Below are 21,609 nucleotides of genomic sequence, written 5' to 3'. Positions count from 1 at the left end.
GTTAGTGAGAAGGACAGGGATCTGATACCTGCCTCCATCACACTCAGCACTGCAGACCTTAGGCTACAGACAATACGTAGTATAAGTGCCTGGCTACAAAAATAATATTAAAATGGTTCTAAAGGCATAAAGGCAACACATTTTTCACCTTAATGTGTTTCCTGCATTAAGGTAAACAAAAATGTCCCAGTAATTGTATGACCCCCAGACCACCCTATATACTAACCTGAGTCCTATCTCGAACCAGCGCTGTACCAGTCTTCAGTGACGCTGGTCTTTGTTCCTATTCTCAAAGGACACAGAGGCAGCAGCTGGAGCCATTGGTTCCTGCTGTTGTCAATCAAACCCTGTGAGGAGGAAGTGGGGGTGGGGCATGTATATGGACCCACACAGCCCGGCTTGAGAGAGAGGTGTGCCCCCATAGCAAGCGGCTTTCTATAGGGGCACAAACAGAAGAGGAGGATCCGAGAACACTATTGAGGGACCCCTGAAGAGGAGGTTTGGTGCTGCTCTATGCACTACCACTGCACAGAACATGTAAGTGTAACATTTTTATAATATTAGAGAAAAAAAAAATCTTTTACAACCTCTTTAATTAACTTGTGGGACACTTAATTCAGTGACCTACATATAAGCTAATGTAGGGCATAGGAAAGGGGAAAGCAGTTAACATTCCCAAGTTACTTTTAAATTCTTAAATCATTATTAAGCCCAAAAGCAAGATGTGTTATATTGCAGCTTACCAATTCTTAGATGTGATGACTGTGTTAGTTTCCTTTTTTAGGCTTTCTTTTTTTTTTTATTTTCATCTGGTAATTCAATCTGCTAATTTAATTAAATCTGCTAATTCAATTAACACTACCCCCCCCCCCCCCCAGACTTGCAATGCAGCTGTCTACTGTGCCTCCTGTTCTAATTCATCCAGAGTTGTGTCTCACTAATACAGGAAGTGTGTTACTGGCCATCTCACAGCTGTCACCCTTCACTGAGCGTTACCGTGGCCGCGGCTGGCGTGCGTTCCACAGGTAGTCTTCCTGAAGACGCGATTTTGCAAAATGCATTGTGGTCTGTTTACCTTCTGAACTTCTGGTTTATCCAGCGACATCACATCCGGCTCCTGTGGAATGCACGCCGGCCGCGGCCACAGTAAAGCTCGGTGAAGGGTGACAGAGTCAGCTGTGAGACGGAGGGGGATGCTGTTTCTAATTCTTTGTGGCGGTTCTTGCTAGTGCTGGGCTGGGTACTCTTTAATGTAAGCACAATCATGTTACTATCAATCTGGCTTTATTAAAACAGAGTTGCACTATTATCCATTTTCTGTGTTCCTTATCTCCACATATACTCTGATTGTGGCAAGGAAAATAGGGTGCGATTGGGGACCTAGCACCCATCTATTTCCATAGCGATATAGGTCCTTGTGGCCTAAAACCTTCTGGTGAGCATTTATTGTTAAATTCTACCCACAGGGTGAAAAACTGTTCCATAACTACATGATGTGGGTGTTCTGGCAGTTATCCATTCCCATCCTATGGCCATTGGACTATATGCACCATAATTTGCATGTTCTTTCAGTTGGACTGTTTTAACTCACTAAGCATGCACAAAGCACTTTAACATTTTTTATCAAATTTGGGAAATTAATTCATCACGCATGTTTTTTGAATTGCTGTATTTTTATTTGTATTCGTTGCACCTAGCCATTGATATTATTTCTTGTGTGTATTCATCCAGACACATTCTTATATGTTATGCACTTATTTATATGATTATAGGTTGTTAGTGGCACAGTTTATAGCACGGATTTAGTGTTTTTAAATAGAGCCTCCTTTACTATATTTTTTACCTATATATGCATGTGTTTATCACATTTAAAGGGGCAGCAGTTTATATTTGCATTTGTATTGAGTTGGGATTTGGCGCCTTCACAAAGTTTTACATTGTTAGCACCATGTAGGTTTTCTCTAATCAGAAGCCCTGGATAATCAAGAGAGTATGTTGTCTTTTGAGAGAACGGGATAGTGCCTTTAGGAATGGGGATGAGGTTAAGTATAGTGTTGCTAGAGCGAATCTAAAGAAGGTCATAAAAGAGGCCAAATTAGTTTATAATAACAAAATTGAAGAATATTTTAAAAGGAATGATGTACGGGAAGGTTGGAAAGGGATACAGCACATCCTAAATTATAGAGAGAACATTCAACAGGGTGCAAATCTTAATATCCAACTGGCTGAGAAATTAAACAGCTTTTTCTCATGTTTTGAAGTAGCAGTACCCCAGCAAAACACAATTTTCAAGCTCGAGTATGGGAGATGTTGTACCTGGGGTACATGAAGATGAGGTATGTCAGGCATTCAAGTCTGGTAATGTTGGACAATCAGGGGGTCCAGATGGGGTCCCAGGGAGGGTTGTTAAGGCCTGTGCCTACCAACTTGCAGGGTTCTTTACTAATATATTTAATCCATCATTATCATTGGCTGCAGTTCCAAGATGCCTAAAAATCTACTATTATTACTCAGATACCCAAAAAGCAAATATAGATAGCTTGAAGGACTATAGGCTGATTGCACTCACCCCGGTAATAATGAAGTGCTTTAAGGGACTGGTTCTCCAATGTATCAAAACAGCCATACCAGGTAGTTTTGACCCTCATCAATTTGCGTACAGAGCAAATAGAAGCACTTGAACTACATGTGGCTTTAGGTCATTTGGAACACGCTGGCAACTACCTGAGAATGTTGTTCATTGACTATAGTTTGGTTTTCAACACCGTTGTCCCAGATTTATTGGTGGAGAAGTAGTTGAAACTGAATTTGTTCCCATCCCTTTGCTCTTGGATAAAGGACTTTCTGGCAGACTGCCCACAGGTGGTCAAACTTGGTAAGCATATTTCTTCCCAGCGTGTGGTTAGCATAGGTGTACCATAAGGTTGTGTACTGAGTTCCTTTCTTTACTCTCTTTACACTTGTGATTGTACTTCTTACCTTTCCACAAATGTCATCATCAAATTTACAGATGATACCACCATAGTAGGTTGCATCACAAGAGGGGATGAGAACATTACAAGGAAGAGTTTGCTAATCTAGTAAAGTGGTGTGAGGCAAACAATTTTCCGCTAAACACTGGGAAGACCAAGGAATTAAAAATTGATTTTAGGAAGAGTAAGACTGTCATGGTTACACTCTACATCAGAGGAGAATTGGTAGAGCGGGTTCCCATTTTTATGTTTTTAGGTATTCATATTTCAGAAAATGTATGCTGGTCATTAAACGTGATACCTGTTACCAAGAAGTGTCAGCAACGTTTATATTTCCTAAGACTTCTCAGGAAAAATAGCTTGGGAAACACATCTTGGAGTCCTTCTATCGTTCCTCCATTGAGAGTGAGCTGACATACTGTATCTTATCCTGGCACACTAGCAGAAAAAGCTTCCCTTCACAAAATAATAAATGCTGCACAGAAGGTTGTGGGATGTAGATTAGCTTCTCTAAATTTACAAGTCCCATTGTGCCAAAAGGGCAGGCGAAATAGTGAGTGACCCTGGAAACTATCTTTTTGAACTACTGCTATCTGGCAGGAGGTTTAGAAATATAAAGGTGAGGACAAATAGATTAAAGGAATGTTTCTTTCCAAGAGCTACCCAGGCCCTAAATGGTAATTTTGAAAAATAGTACTTAACTGTAGGTGACTTGGCTTACTGCTGTAGCGGGGGGTTACTTTTAGGTTTTAATATGGGGGGCATAATTGTCTACATGTGCGTATGTTGAGGTTGTTATAGGTTTACATATGTGTGGAGCTTTATAGAATTTCATTGTAATTTGTGTTGCAATGACATTAAAGTGTTTTTCTTATCTTATCTATGGAAGTCAGGAAGCAAAAGTCAGATTATCCATATCTCCCTGCCAATGAAGAGTAGCCTACGATGGTGACTCCTATAGAAGAACCTGGTCAGTTGCCACTCTATCACCTCTATCTCTTAGATCCCGTTCACCGCTTATGCCAGCAGCAGTGGCTGGAGCATACTTTGCCTGTTGGAATTAGCTCAGGGCAGTTGAAAGTTCGCCTCCTGGGGAGTCATGTTGAATGTTCTGGAGCTATGGGTAGTCTTCTGCAGTTTCCTTGCATTTCACCATCTAACGAAGAGGAGATTCAGTTCCCCTGAGGCTAGACAACACCACCACGGTCTCCTACATAAGAAGACAAGAGGGGAATGCAGTTTGAGTCTGCTCCAGGAAGTAGGGGCGATTGTGTTTTTGCCTCAGAAGAACCTTTCCAGCATCTCCTTCAGGTGGATCCTCTTCCTGGGGGTGTCTTCAGAGGTTGACCTATTAGTTTCGCTGTGCAACTACAAGCCGGAGAGGTTCTACACAAGAAGTCAGTGCCTCAGAACAAGATTAGAGATTTTTTGGTTAACTTCTATCTCTCTCCACACCAATATCACACTGCAAAAGGCTGCTATGGGAACAATATTTTTATGGTGTGGGGTGGGACTAAGAGCAATGAGCCATGATTGGATAGAGTCATCATGACATTGTCCAATCATTGCTCCAACAGTGCTATGTGCCCTGATTGGGAAAGCTTTCATTGCTTCAGCCAACCAGGGCTTTCAATGCACTGTGCGGAGGAGTAGTGCATTGTGGTGGTGGTTCCGTGGGCTGAACAAACGGTCCAACACCCTGACAATTCAGATATTCGCAGAACGGGCTAACAGCCAATGTTTGGCCAGAACTCATGCTCAGGCCGAACCATTCACTAAACACTAATGCCAAGTCAATCTCAATTAAGGATTTATTCATTATATATGCATTCTTGGTGTTGTGGAAATTTTATTAATATTTGTGCAGACATTTTTCAGTAAGTGTTTTATTTAAATTGCCACTATGTCTCCCAGTGCCAGTTTACCGGAAAGCACAGCATTGAGGAAAGACCTGTAGTTGTGGAAATCTTCCATTAAATGGAGAGACTGCATACTACTCGCCTGACCTCCTGAAAGGCGGGCGCTCTGAGCTGCTAACGAACGAGTGAACGCCGGTCCAGATCTATGGCAGTGAGAAGACAACTCCGCTGCGCAAATGTATACCGGGACCTTGGTATTCACTGGCGAAGCTATGTTTGTGATGTGGAATTATTATTATTTTGATAAGTATCTGCCCTTTTGCTGGAATAATGGCTGGTAGCTTTCTATTATGCTTGATCTGCGTGATTGAAATACTGCTGCTATTTTCTTCTTCTTTCTTACAGATTTAGTCTCATTTACTAGAACAGTAGCATAATCACAATCAAATATGGTTTTTATGAACTATTTTATATAGGATTCACTCTAACAGGTTATGACGGGAGTGCATGCGTATATACTGACGTGGCTGCGTTCAAAAGAATCCACGCTAGTTCTATTGAATAGTGGTACAGCCATTTTCCTATAGGTAGGTCCCATTGTTGGCAATAGTGCATGGTTCCTCCTTGCACACAAGAGCTGGAGACTCTTGCACACGGCTCAGTTGGTTCATATACATACACTCCCATTTCTATTGTACTTTTGAAAATATACATGTCTGTGATTGGTAGTGTTGATGCCACCTTCCCCTTGTAAACCCCTTTTTGTCTCAGCTGTGTTGGGGAGGACTGCTTCTATTGACATTGATCGTGACACAGCTTTTTGCCTGTTTTCTCTCTTTGTTGCCGAGCGCGCTAGGATATCTTTATACAAAAGAGCTGTACATTTCAGTACAAGGGATTAATGGCGCTTGGCACATATCAAGATCCGCAAGTGCGCTTTTTAGAGCACCAAAGTTCACAGCGCACTGAGCGAATTTCTATGCGCCAGGCCCCATTAATTTCTACCACATTGATTGCTGTTACATCTGCCAGGAGCATCTTCAAGATCAGGGCTCTCGGACACAAAGAGCCTTTTCTGACCTTGTACCCAGACTGAGTGGTCTTGATTCTTATGTTGGATTCAAATCTGATAGTGACCTCGGCATTTCACGAAAATCAAGAAAATGTACTTCCAACTTTCAAGATGGCTTAGAGTGAAAGGACACATGGCTAGATGTTGGAAAAAACAATAAGCCTACATGCGGGCAACAGCCTTGTCCAGGCTGTTTGACCGCCTTTTCATGCTCTTCTCTATAAAAAACAGAGGAAAGCAGGCTTCCTCCGTAGCGATTGCTGTATGGATGCAGGCAAACGAATAGGCATAGAAGGCAAGGTGCTTTGCTCCCCAAAGGCGGTGACTACACATTTGACCAGAGGAGTATCGACGTCCTGGGTGGCTTCTCGTCATGTGGTTCCTGAACTAATCTGCAGAGCGTATTTTTGTTCATCCACTGATACATTTATGGCCCCCTAATGGGTAGAGCCTGCAGCTTTATCTTCTGTTAATTTTGGTCTTAAGGTGCTGTTTGTTAATGGTTAAGATTAAAACCTTTTTATGTTCAGCATTCCCAGGTTTCTCTGTGGCTAGTTAGTCCCTAAACATATGCTGCCATGGAGTCTGTCAGGAAAATGGAAAATCCTCTGTCAAATACTTTCTGTAATATTTCTTTCCTGATGGCAGCATGATTACCCTCCCAGTGAGTAGGCTAGTTACAGAACGCGGCCTTTGGCTCTGCCTCAAATTTATGGGCTACCCAAAATATATGCTGCCATGGAGTCAATCAGGAAAGGAAAATTATGGTAAATAATTGATAGGAAATTTTCAATTTTTAGTGTCATTACGAATGGGACAAATTATAGCATACAATAGATACTTTTAACTTATCTATCCATTGGATCAGAGAGATCCTTTTTTGAGATTTACACTGCTGTTTCCTTGCTGTCACTTTTTCACAGGCATACAAAACAGGTGTTACAGAGAAGGACGAAATGCAAAAATAAAATACATAATTTATAACATCAGTTCTTCCATGATAAAATCAAACCAATCAACCATACTTCAGTATCTCAGCATTTATACTAATTGTATTCAATTTTAGATGCTTGTTACATGCATATTTTTGTACATATTTTTATAATACATGGAAATGATTGTAACAAGCAAAGTGATGTAACCAGATTTTCATGTTTTATATATATATATATATATATATATAATATATATATATATATATATATATATATATATATATATATACTGTATATATATATATATATATATATATATATATATATATATTTCAGTGGAAACTTCTTTAGAGTATTTTGAATGAACTGCCAACACATCACAATGCAGCCAAAAATGTTGCAGTGCAGTTTGCATGTTTGACATGTGTGGCAGTAATGCGCCAAAAATCACATTTTACTATATGTTAGACCCGTTCACAGATCTGACATCTGATTTGTTGTTTGGTTATTTTAGTATTATGACTTGTAGCCATCCCTATATCAGAGTTATTAACTTGGCTTGCTTTTCTGAAGAATAAGAAGATAATAAAGATAAAGTGCAAGCAAATGATATTAAAGATGAAGTGCAAATGAATGCTGATATGATTAATTGGGCTGACTTAATACATTTGGCAAAATGGATGAACTGAGATATGCATGTTTTAAGACAAAAATAAGCATGGCACACAAACTCAAACACTTACACTACAATTATACCAGGCATTTGTGATTCAGTGATATGGCTGGCTGCATTCCAGATGGTACCCATTTTTAAATAATTTGTGGAGTCAATTCATAATTGATATATTGTTAAATGAAGCTGCAAAGTGATAAAATATTGATGACATGCCAGGAACCCATTTGCCATGGTTCTCAACCTATCCATGCCTTTGTTATGGCTTGCTCACACCATGCGCACACATGCTAAAAATTCAATTTTTGTGAGTGAGCTGGTGTCCATTGTAATGACAGTGAGGGGCAGTGCCTTACGTTGTTACAACACTAGGCACCATGGGACTAAGGCTGGCCATACATTATACAATTTTCTTGTACAATTTTTCCTTTAGATTTACCAAAAACCACATAAAATGAGGTCAAACCTAAAAAACACTTTATATTTGTATCCAATCAGGTAGGCCCTCACACTACATAGTTGAAATCTAAAGGTAAATCTAAAGAAAATAGTAAAGAAATCGTGCAAGAAAAATGTATAATGTATGGCCAGCTATAGCCTCATTTGACTCTTGTTGGAAGTGGTGGTTTGTTTCAGAGTCTGCTGGGGTTTATCTTTGACCCATGGGTCATTTTTATGCATTTTCACTTTTATGTGAAATCTATGCTGGCATTGTTCCTTAAGGGGGCAACCTTGTTTTATAGAGGCAATTGTTCCATTGCACAGGATTTGTGCACTGAAGGATGTAAGAATATTTCCTCTGAATTTTTAATGTTCTCATAAATGTATGGTGTTTTAAATATTGCTGAATGAGGATTCTTAACTCTTTTTGAGCACCATTTCACTGGAGGTACAGGTAATTGTTTTCTGGCGAGTGTGGAGATCCCTGGTGATGATTAAGGTTTCCGTTTATGAAACCGAGATGAGCAGCGACCCTCCTAAAGATCGCAGTTCATCTTGGGTCATGTTTGTTCATGTTCGTTAATGAAACATAGATGATCGGGGGAGAACATGTTCTCCGCGGATCATCTCCACACAAGAGAATCTGTCATTGACTGACACAGAAACTGCCAGTTTATGAAGTTGTGATAATCAAAAATGGTGATATAATCAGCGCAAACCATATACGTGGATAATTAAATGAGGTATAATACAAAAGATAAAATAAATAAATGCACAAGGCAGCAAACAATCAGTGTTGAACACAAAACACCAGTGAATACGAATAAATGAATTAATATCGCTGCGCCAAGTGAAAAAATTATTCAAACAAAGTGATTAATCAAAATGCATATATTAAATTAAATCACAATTATATATAATGTCTCAGACATCGCTGAAGGTGACAGCAGAGGAGATGATGATACACGCATATATAGTGTGGAGCTTACTCGTAGCACTTCGGTCCTTGGGAGGTTCTGTTATCGAGCACTGTCTGCTGTTTGTAGCCCGCGCTGCTGAAGTGCTGGGGAATGTTAGCGTATTTCTGCCTTTTTGATTTAAATAAAGCGGTTTAAACAGAGAGCACTAGATCCCTTCTCCCCTTTATTTTCTGCTGAGTTCCTGTCGCACTCGGACAGTCAGCTGAAGCGGAAGGAGAGGATATAACAGGCTGTTGGTCCATATACCTTTATGCGTGTATGACTCCTTGGAGTCTATCCCTAAGGTGAGCTGCGAATCTTGCACCAGTCACCGGGAGCACCTGAGTGAAGTGTGGAGCACTTTTGCACCTTAGTATTGATCACAGATGAAGATAGTGTGTTATGATTTGATCCTTTTGGCTTATTCATCTACTATTTTGATTGAGCTTTTGGGACTTTATTTTTATAAATCACTTGGTCACAGCACTTGGAATTTTGAATGGTTTTGCACTTTTTTGCACTTGGTATCAGCATTGATTTGCTTTTACAACATTATATATAATTGTGATTTCATTTCATATATGCATTTGATTAATCACTTTGATTGAATCATTTTTTCACTTGGCGCAGCAATATTAATTCATTTATATGAAGCTGTGATCTCCACACTTCACTGGCGACCTGTGCCAGAATTCACACTCCCAGATTCACCAGTCCAGAGGTGGAGATTCGGGGAAGGAAGACAGAATCTGGGGAGAACTGAGGGGGAAGAAGGAAGATTATTGACTTCCTTCTTCCTCGATCAGACCCCCCAAGACAGTGAACATGTCCCCCTGTCATATTTATTTCTTGTAAGATGCCCTCGGAAATTCGTGATGGTGAAGAAGGAAGAGGGCTGTGTCCATTGTAAGAGGGTGATCGGTGAATTTTTGGGCTATGCGAAGCACCGAGGCCCAGAAGGGCCGCAGCCCTTCGCAGGACCAAAAGACGTGGAGGTATGAGCCCATCTCCTCGCCACATCCCCAGCAAGTGTCAGTACAGGTCGGGAACATCCAACGAAGCCTCGTCGGGGTGTAATGCCATTGGGTTAGGCATTTGTAGCCCACTTCTTGGTAATGAGAACAGATTGAGGTTTTATATGCGAAGAACAACAGGCGTTCGACCTGGTGATCTGTGAAGGTGAGGTCGAGATCCCGCTCCCAGTGCGCAATATACGGAGGGCCGAATGGTGCCTCCGGTGTGACCAAAGCCCTGTAAACCAGGGAGATAGTATGTCGCAGAGGAGATGGGTCAGAACAGAGCTCCTCAAAGTAAGTGAGACGTCTGGTGCAGGAGGTAGAGACTGTAAAAAATGGGAAAGTTGGACCTGCTGCCAGAAGGATAAAACAGAAAAAGTAGCATCAGAGTGCAGGAGAGATCTAGAGATCCACTCCCTATTCCGTACGAAGTGGCGAGCCTGACCAAGGTCGGCGGCCTTCAGGGACCGAAGTCCAGGGCGGTCATTCCCAAGCGAAAAGTCTGGATTGCCGATCACTGGGAGAAGGAAGGACGGCAGGGTAGCTAATTGACCCCCATGACACAGCCACCTTCCGACCGCTAAAGTAGGGCCAATGGTCGGGTGAGCAGACAGCTCCCTGGGAACGGAGGAAGGAGTCCATAAAGAGGATTCCGGAGGAGACCCCACCGAGAGCCGTTCCAACCGAACCCACTGCTTTAGTGAGCCATGGTGGTACCAATCAAGGATGCGAGACATGTGACAAGCCTCATAGTAGGCTACTGCATCCGGCAGGGCCATGCCGCCACTTAATTTAGGCATGTGGAGAATACGTAAGGCCAGTCGTGGGGGACCTCTAATCCACAGAAATTCTCTGAACAGTTGGTTTACCCTCTTAAGAAAAGAGGATGGGACGGCCACCGGCAAAGCCTGTAACACATATAACATGCGAGGCATCACATTCATTTTATTAACATTGCAGCGCCCAAACCAGGAAAACCTACCGGCGCGCCACTCGTCGAGATCCTTCTTAATTCGGGCCAGCAGGGGAGGGAAATTACATTCAAAGATTTTATCTGGGCAGTTCGGAAGAGAGATCCCCAGATATTGAATATGAGATGGCCCCCACTTAAAGGGGAAATCAGTCTTAAGAAGAGTGGCGAGAGCGGGCGATAGCGCCACCACCAGTGCCTCGGATTTGGTTTGATTGATCTTGTAGAATGAAAGAGATTCGTAAATGCGGAACTCACGCAGCAGATTGGGAAGGGAGGCAAGGGGCTTAGTGAGAAAAAAAAGAGGAGGTCATCTGCGTATGCTGCCACCTTAGGGGATTCCGTTGATGAGACCGCCATCCCAGCAACATCTACATTGGCTCGTACCGTGCGCAGAAAATTTCCAGGGTTAAGACAAAGATCAGTGGGGAGAGGGGACCGTCCTGTTGAGTTCCATTAGAGATAGCCAAGGGTTCAGAGAGAGAGCCGTTAACCCTAACTCTCACTAAAGGAGCAGAATAAATAGCCCGGATCCAGGACATCAGGCGGTTCCCCATCCCAACGTGTTCCATCGTAGCAAAAAGGAAGTCACAATTCACCCGATCGAACGCCTTTTCGGCGTCTGTTGAAAGAACCAAAGTCGGGATTCGGCGGGCACAGGCAAAGTGAACCAGGTCAATCGCCTTGGTAGTATTGTCTCTGGCTTCTCAAGAAGCGATAAAGCCCACCTGATCGTCCTGGATCAGCTGTGGAAGCAGCGGAGCCAGCCTAGAGGCTAAAACCTTAGTAAAGAGCTTTAAGTCTATATTCAAAAGCGATATAGGTCTATAACTCGTACAGAGGAGGGGGTCTTTCCCTTCTTTAGCGATTACCGTGATGTCCGCACGTAGCGAATCCGTCTGGAACACTGCCCCATCGCCAGTCACATTGTACGCGGCAAGGAAGTGAGGGGAGAGGAGATCACTAAAGCATTTATAGTAACAGAGGGAGTAACCGTCGGGGCCCCGGGGCCTTTCCCGTCTACATCGCTTTCAAAGCCATCAAAAGTTCGTCAGGTCGTATAGGTTCATCCAACCTCTCCACCTCCTCCCCTGGGAGGGTGGGGAGGCCCGACGCAAAGATATAGGATCGGATCGGCTCAATATTGGCCTCTCTGGATGACAGCGCCGAGTCAGGAGACAAATTATAAAGAGTAGAGTAGTACTGTCGGAAGGCTTCAGCGATGTCCGCCGTAGAGTGCACCCTCTGGCCCGCGGAGGTCGAGATCTCTGGGACAAAGGTGTGGGCCCTCTGCTTACGAAGTGCGCACGCTAACAGTTTCCCGCATTTGTCCCTGTGTTTGTAAAAGGTCCGCCGACACATGGCCAACGCCGCCTTCGCTTGAAAGAGGACCACGGATCTGAGCTGATCTCAGAGAACAGTAAGTTCCTGAAGGGCAGCCTAGGCCTGAGATCGCTTGTGGACCAACTCAAGTTTGCCTATGTTAGCAAGGAGGTCACACATCTGCTGAACTCGCTCCTTCTTGCGGCGCAAACCGATTTTGATGAGGACTCCACGCATGTAGCTCTTATGCGCCTCCCACACCATCAGAGGGGGGCTATCGGAGGTAGCATTGGAGGCAAAGAAATTTCTGAAGCTCCGAGCCTAGCTCCTCGAGGATAGCAAAATCCTGGAGGAGGCTATCGTTCATCCGCCACTGCCATTGTTGATGTTCTGGTGACCTCAGATCTAGATCTAGAAGGACCGGTGCATGGTCAGATATCGTAATAGAGCCGATAGACGCAGAAAGGACGCGAGGGAGCATGGCCTGAGGCAATAAAAAGAAATCAATGCAAGAGTAGGAGGCATGGGGAGGGGAATAGAAGGTGTAATCCCGCACCCCTGGGTTGAGAATACGCCAGGGATCGACCAGACGAAAAGCAGGAAATAGCTTTTTGAAGCACTTCAGAGCAGCATAGGAAAGGTGAGCCTCTGGAAGTATCTACAACTGGATCCAGCGCCAGGTTAAAATCACCTCCAAGAATGATCTGACCCTCCGCAAAATCCGCAAGCTGCGAGAGCAGAGACTCAAAAAAAGACACCTGATTAGTATTGGGAAAATAAAGGTTAACTAAAGTAACTGTCATGGTCCCCAGACGCCCCTTCACAAAGAAAGCACGGCCCGAGTCGTCACTCCACGAGTCCGAGAGCATCCACAGGAAGCGACTATTAATCAGTATACAGACCCCCTTAGTTTTGGAATCAGAGGAGCAGCCGTGGTAGACTAGGGGAAACCGACGGCCTCCCATTTTAGGGATCTTGCTCAACTTAAAATGAGTTTCCTGTAAAAATCCAACCGGGGCACGGAGACGGCGAAGATCAGAGAGAACAATAGAACGCTTCTCAGGGGTATTCAGTCCCTTAACATTGAGAGAGACCAGGCATATCCGGTCTGCACGGGGGGAAGCCACCCCCCCCCCTCCCACCCCAGGGGACGGAAAGGGAAGAGAGAAGAAATAGGATAGGGAGGGGAGTAAGGAGAGAAGAGGGAGAGAAGGATACACGGAGTAGAAAAGAGAAAGAAGGGGTGCACCACAAGTTTACTGGAGAGATGTGCTACAGTGCCAAACGCACAAGAGAGACAGAGTCTCAAGGAACCGAGAGGTTCGACCCACAAGGCCCAAACAGCAGGCAGAGCAGGTGGGACCTCAGGGAACACCCTACTTGGGGAAGGAGGAGGGTCACTACAAAGAGAGGAAGGTGACCGCTCCCCGGACCCCTCCAAGCCGGTACTGTGAGAACAACTTATAAGTGTACAGGCAATATAAAATAAACACAGTGCAAAAACTTAAGAGCAGCAGCAAGTGAACCCGCGAGGGCAGATCATCCCCGCAACCGTGGTCAGTGAGAAACCAAGAACACAAAAGGGAGAGAAAAATGAAATGGTCCAAGGGGGGGGAGGGGAGACAGAACTTGGGGGGAAGGCAGGAAAATAGAGGGAGCGGGGAAAACAGGAAAGCACATGGAGATCCAAAAAACAAATTATGCCCAGACTTGAGCAACACAGCAGAGCATTGCATCATTACAGATAACGATTACCACCCGGGGGGGAGGGGGCAGGATCCCAGCCCCCCTCGCCCCTCTCCCCCCCACGAACAAACAGAGAGCCCAACGCAGTCACCGACTCGCGTAGCACCCTCACGAGAGGCAACCAGGACATAGAGAATGGAAGGACACGGAGGGGAGCAAGGCGAGGTAAAACGGAGGGGGGGAAGGGAGGAGGGGGAGGGAGAGGAGGGGGGGGAGAGGGGGGAGGGGGAAGGGGGAAAAGAGGGGGGGGGAGGGATTGGAGGGGAAGGGATGGGAGGGGAAGGTAGGGGAAGGGACAGGAGGGGGAAGAGCCCCAGCAACATAGCAAACCCAGCCAAAACATTCCCGCAGCCAGCAGTATCACTCTGTGCTGAGATAGCCAGTATCGACAAAAAATAATAAATACAATGAGCATAGTCTTGTAAGGTAGCCATAGGAAAGGAGGCCCGGGGTACACACAGCAAATGCAACAGAGCATAGAAGGGTAGTGTTAGTAGTAGGAGTACCCCAGCAGCCAGGACAGACTTCCGCATCCTGCAGACTGGTCGCCGACAGTCACACAAAAGGGACATCAGTCAAAGAGGCCCATATGGGGACCCCAGCATTCATTGTTCCATGCGGGTCCCCTACTAAATCCAGGGTATAGGGGGGCTATACTGACATATAAAGCCATTCGTGTGCTGAGCAATCGGAGGTGTCAAATGCGATTCTGCACCACCTACTCCAGGGCTAGGCAAGCGGGCAGCAGGGACAGGCCAACATGGGGGGAAGAGGTCAGTACAACAGGAAGGTGGAGCAGCTTCATAAGATGCAAAAGGGGAAATGTGGGGGGGGGGGATCCTATGGAGGGATCAAAACAGGGCCAAAGTCAGATTCACGGTTGTAGGTAACATCAGCCTTGTGCTTCAGGGTTCCGGGGAAGTCACAGCAGGACCAGTGGAACGGGACCCAGAGGTTCCCCGCGAACGTTGCTACCCAGATGAGCGGGGCCACGAGGAGCCACCGCCAGAGGAGCGAACCTCGCGGTCCGGGATTTTTGCCAGCCAGTCCGGTAGATCTCCCCTGTCATATTTATGTATATATATATATATATATATATATATATATATATATACACACATACATATAAATATATAATGTGTGTATATATAAAATGTGTCTGTGTCTGTGTGTGTGTGTGTGTGTGTGTGTGTGTATATATATATATATATATATTGTGTAGGGGGACTAATTATTTTATTAACATTAGGTGGGGGGTCTCCTCTAAGAATGCATGTGTACTCAGCAATGGTAATTTACCACTGCTTCATAAACGGGCACCAGTGATTATGTCTCACAAGATTACAGGCAGCCCATTCACTTTTACATGGACCTCGGCCGTTTTCAGAGAAAAAAAATTCTCCCCTGTTCTCCCTGTGAGAAGTGAAGTTCTCTGTTTCATAAACAGGGTGCAAGAGGAGATCATTGCAGAGAACTGCAGAGAAATCAACTGAGAAAAAAAATTCTCACTTTCATAAATGTACGCCTAAGTTCCTGAGCACATCTAGAGAGGTTTGGAGAGCTATTGCAGCATAGCTAAGGGCAAGGCTCTTTAATATACATGATTGAGGTGAGCAGCTAGTGTAATTGCTGGTGGATTACATTGGGTGTACTCAATAATTTATCTTGAACTATTATAACTGAAGATTGTTTTGGACACTAAACCCCAACTAAACTGGGGATTGGACTTTTGTACATATTATTATTTTTTATTCACATTTATATATGCATTTTTACATTGTGGTATTTTTACATTTATATATGAATTTTTACATTGTGGTATTTTTAGTTAATATGATTTTTGATACATGTTAATGCATGTCATAAATGTAGCACTACCCCCATAGGAGTTGCTGATGCCAGGGTTCCCCACTGCTACACAGCCTCTCACACAACATTTCCTTCTTTCATTCAGATTCAGAAATCATTCTTTTGGTTTGATTTTGTTGTTTTATGAGAGGATTATAGCTTGGAAGGGGTAAGGGCTTATGGGATGCTCAACTTGCAAATGTCTAATAAACAGAACCAGGGACAACTTCCTCCCTATATACAGATTCCTCTTCTTCCTTCCTCCTGCACAAACTCGGTTCCCTTTTGTACAGCTTCTGCTGGATCACTTCTGGAGGAACTAACAGTCGCTTGTTTGCTCAGCAACAGCCTATTACAGGCTAGGAACTTTCAGTTCCCTGGTAAAGTGGCATATGTGGAGTGAACACCATCTTGCACTACCTTCTGCCTCTCCATAGACACTGATCCCAGTTCTACTGCTTGCAAGTCTCTCCCCTTGTCTGTCCCTGCACTGTGCTGATCTACTCACTGTCTCTCCTTGCTCGCTCGGCTGCCTCTCCAGTTAGGGTCCAATCAACTGCCTCCTGTAGTGGGATCCTTCCAGGCCAGCCTCCCAAGCTCCAGCCCCAGGTTAACCGGTTGCCGACCGCCGCACGACTATATACTGCGGCGGTCAGCCCCGGCCAGGCAGAGTGACGTAGCGGTACGTCACTAGCCTTCGCCGCTCTGGTGCGCGCGCGCGCGCACCCGCGGTCCCGCCGATGACTCGATTGGGGTCAGAACCGATCAGTCATCAGGTCCAGGCCAATCATTTTTGGTCTGGACCTGTTGATCAGATCTCCCTCTAAGCCTGTGAAATGTAAACACAGGCTTAGAGGAGATGTGCCCTCCCCTCCCAACGGTCTTTTTGGATCCAGCGTGAGAGCCCATCTAATTGTAAGTACAGCACCAAGCACGTACATACACACTTAGATAGGCACATTTCACCCCCGATCGCCCCCCCAATTAACCCCTACAGCACCTGACACAACACACACTATATACAGCATATAGCATTTACCTATATACCTGTATAAGTGTGATTTGTGAACAGGTGTAGCACTTGCGACCCCCCCTTTTCCACTCAAATTACCCCCCACCCCCCCTAATAAAGATTTAACCCACTGATCTCCCCTGACCCCCCCCCCTGATCACCGCCGTTAACCCCTACACCCTCTGTCACATCAGCACTAATACAAACGCAATATACGGTGTTATTGTATTTTTGTATTAGTGTCATTGTGATCAGAATTAGCGCAGGCGACTAAGTTTCTGTCCCAAGAAGGTTTAGGGTCCCCGCCACCCGCCCAATAAAGATTTAAGCCCCTGACCCCCCCCCCTGATCACCCCTACACCCCCTGCCATAACACACACCGTATACAGTATATAGCATTTTGCTATATACCCGTATAAGTGTGATTTGTGGTCAGGTCTAGCGCTTGCGACCCCCCTTTTTCCACTTGAATTACCCGCCACCCCCCCTAATAAAGATTTGAGCCCCTGATCTCCCCTGACCCCCCCCTGATCACCGCTAGTTAACCCCTACACCCTCTGTCACATCAGCACTAATACAAACGTAATATACTGTGTTTTTGTATTTTTGTATTAGTGTGATTGTGATCAGAATTAGCGCAGGCGACTAAGTTTGTGTCCCAAGGAGTTTTAGGGTCCCCGCCACCCGCCCAATAAAGATTTAATCCCCTGATCCCCCCCTGATCACCCCTACACCCCCTGCCACAACGCACACTGTATACAGTATATAGCATTTTCTATATACCCGTATAAGTGTGACTTGTGACCAGGTTTAGCACTTGCCACCGTTTCTTTTATCCTTAGGATACCCGCCAGTCCCTTCCAATAAAGATTTAAACCCCTGATCCCCCCCTGATCACATCCCGTTAACCCCTACACCCTCTGTCACATTAGCACTAATACACACATAATATACTGTTTTTACTGTATTTTGTATTGGTGTCATTGTGACTTGAGGTTGCTCTAGCTAGCTAGTTTCTTTCCCAAAGGAGGTTTAGGGTCCCCGCCACCCCCCCCCCAGATCCCCGGCGCATAGTTTAGAAGTAACCCCTTGATTACCACACACGCACGCACGCACATACACTTCCATTTCTAGTATAGTGTTTGAACAGATCAATATCTGATCTGATCAGAGCTATACTAGCGCCCCCATAGTTTAGGGTTCCCAAAACGCGGTGTTTGCACGATCAGCACTGATTCCGGCCAGCACCTGCGTTTAACCCTTTCACCCAGGTAAGTGTAGTAATCAATAGATTACTGTCACTTACAAAAAACACAAGACACAAAACCGCTGTGTTAGCAGAGTCAGGCCTGATCCCTGCTAGCATTAGCAGTTTTTTTGGTAGCGCTTGAAATAGTCTTCGACAACCAGGTGCTTTTATTACCTGTGAGTCGCATCACTGTACGGGTAAATTTAGTTACCAAAATGTCTAAACGTTCGTACAGTGATGAAGCTATTTACAGTATAATGACCATGTCAGATGAGAGCGATGGGGAAGCCTCACCGGCAGAATCAGGGTCAGTATACGAACCAGATGACAGCAGCGGCTCCCTGACAGACAGCTCCGACGACAGATGGGTCCCTGTTAGACCCAGGCGTACCCGACCCCATTCTGGAGTTGTTGAAATGCAGGAATCGCAGGGTGCTCGTATGGAGCAGAGTGTGGTTACTAGTGCCGCTCATTTTTCTGGCGACCTGGCAAGCGCCAGCGGCCTAGTACAACCTGGACCTAGTACAACCAGCACTGCAGTAAGACCTGGTGACGTGGCGAGTCCCCTAAGTGCAGTTGAAGCTGGTGCGGTGGCTAGCACAAGTAGTGGCCCGCAGCCACCGCGTATTCGAAGACAGGCCCGTAGAGCCCATAGTGCCCTCCCTGATGCGCTGGCATATCCCAATTGGCAACCCACTGATTCTACAGCGCCAGTACTTCCCCCATTCACTGCCCAACCTGGAATCCACGTGGAGACAGCTGGTTTTACGCCCCTGAACTTTTTTGAGCTGTTCTTCACGGAAGATCTTTTCAGATCTATTGTGGATCAATCAAATTTATATGCTCAACAATTTATCGCCGCCAACCCAAATTCGCACCTTGCCAGACGATTCGGCTGGAATCCTATAACGGTTTCCGAATTTAAGATCTTTCTGGGCCTTTCCCTCCACATGGGCATAACTAAACAAAGTGAATTGCGGCTATATTGGTCCACTAGCCCAGCTCACCATATGCGCATGTACTCTGCCTCCATGTCCAGGGGGGAGATACGAGCAAATTCTGCGATTTATGCATTTCAGCGACAATGAAATCTGTCGTCCTCGGGGAGACCCTGCATACAATCGGCTCCACAAAATTCGGCCCCTCATAGACCACTTCAATCAGCGGTTTGCAGCCTTGTTTACCCCCGAACAAGTTGTCTGCATTGACGAGTCCCTGATTAAATTTACTGGCTGTCTTGCTATCAAACAGTACCTCCCCAGCAAGCGTGCCAGATACGGGGTCAAGTTGTATAAGCTCTGTGACAGGGCCACAGGCTATACAGTTAATTTCCGTGTCTATGAGGGAAAAGATAGCACTGTGGAGCCCCCGAACTGCCCAGACTACATAGGGAGCAGCGGTAAGATTGTTTGGGACTTGGTGTCACCCTTATCCGGAAAGGGGTACCATTTGTACGTGGACAATTTTTACACAAGCGTGCCACTATTTAGTCACCTGCTTGATTTACAAATTGGCGCATGTGGCACCGTGCGACCTAATCGCCGGGGCTTCCCCCAACGGCTTGTAAATTCCCGTCTTAGTCGGGGGGCGAGAGCCTGCTTGAAAACGGACAAATTGCTTGCGGTGAAGTGGAAGGATACACGGGATGTTTATGTTCTGTCCTCCCTTCACGCAGACACGACAGTCCAAATCCCTACGGCAACTGGCGTTATGGAGAAACCCCTCTGTGTCCACGAATATAACCTTAACATGGGAGGGGTGGACCTTAACGACCAGCTTTTGGCGCCGTATTTAGTTGCCCGTAAAGCCAGACGCTGGTACAAAAAAGTGTCTGTTTACCTTTTCCAATTGGCTATGCTGAACGCCTTTGTCCTATACAGGGCGTCAGGACGAACTGGACCCTTCCGGGAATTCCAGGAAGCGGTCATCCTTGCCTACCTGTACCCAGGAGGCATGCCTGCCCAACTTCCCCTTCCAGATGCAGTGAGCCGGCTGCATGAGAGGCATTTTCCTTATGCCCTCCCGAGTACCCCTACCCAAATACGACCCCAAAGACGATGTCGTGTCTGTAGCAGGCGCGGATTTAGGCGTGACACCCGTTATTATTGTCCCAAATGTCCTGACCAACCTGGTCTCTGCATCGGGGAATGTTTTGAGCGCTACCATACACTAGTGGAGTATTAGTGTAGGGTACAGCACGACACAGTGTAGGGCACACAAACACAGGGTCTCGAAGGATGTTGGATGTCCATCGACATTTTGAGAGACCCAAGCTGGAAGAGAAGATCGCAGAAGATCGCACTCCCTCCCAAATCAAGAAATAAAGGAACAGTTAGAAAGAAAAATAAAAGGATCCAAAAACTGTTGTGGTGTCAGTAATTTTATATGTCCTTCTACTCCTTCCTACTATACTTTTTTCAATGTCCTTTGTTTGTTTTTTCATTCTTTTGTGACCTGTTTCTCTTGCAGGTAATTGTCGGCTACCACGCATTGATTTTATATATTCTGACACAAACAGCGTTTGCGCTCAGCATATATGGATACCTTTGCTGATAGCAGCTGTGGTGATTTTCTGATTTCAGCACTGCAGTTAAAATCTTATTTTGGTATACGTGGATAGTGCCGTGTATACCCATCATTAAATTCAGTGGGTGGTTGTTTGGGCGGTTAATGATGAGAATCCAAAAACTTTTGTTGTGTCAGTCATTTTATATGTCCTACTCTTCCTAATGTACTTTTTTTTAATGTACTTTGTTTGTTTTTTCATTCTTTTGTGACCTGTTTCTCTTGCAGGTACTCGTCGGCTACCACGCATTGATTTTATATATTCTGACACAAACAGCGTTTGCGCTCAGCATATATGGATACCTTTGCTGATAGCAGCTGTGGTGATTTTCTGATTTCAGCACTGCAGTTAAAATCTTATTTTGGTATACGTGGATAGTGCCGTGTATACCCATCATTAAATTCAGTGGGTGGTTGTTTGGGCGGTTAATGATGAGAATCCAAAAACTTTTGTTGTGTCAGTCATTTTATTTGTCCTACTCTTCCTAATGTACTTTTTTTTAATGTACATTGTTTGTTTTTTCATTCTTTTGTGACCTGTTTCTCTTGCAGGTACTCGTCGGCTACCACGCATTGATTTTATATATTCTGACACAAACAGCGTTTGCGCTCAGCATATATGGATACCTTTGCTGATAGCAGCTGTGGAGATTTTCTGATTTCAGCACTGCAGTTAAAATCCTATTTTGGTATACGTGGATAGTGTCGTGTATACCCATCATTAAATTCAGTGGGTGGTTGTTTGGGCGGTTAATGATGAGTAATACTACGCATTATTCCTGTGCTGATTTCTGATAGGTTCTCTTTTTTTCCGTTCAGCCCACAGGCTGCATGAAAAAAAAAACCTATATGCCAAACAAGGACCAGCAATGTACTGGTACATTGCTGGACTTTGAGTGGTTGTACCAGGATGATGCCTGCAGATTTAGGCATCATCTTGGTATCGTTTTTTACAGCCAGCGGTCGGCT

Source organism: Pelophylax lessonae (assembly GCF_965119305.1).
Source record: "Pelophylax lessonae genome assembly, chromosome: 2".
NCBI lineage: Eukaryota > Metazoa > Chordata > Amphibia > Anura > Ranidae > Pelophylax > Pelophylax lessonae.
The sequence above is the reverse complement of the archived record's forward strand: the minus strand, read 5'-3'. Positions refer to the sequence as shown.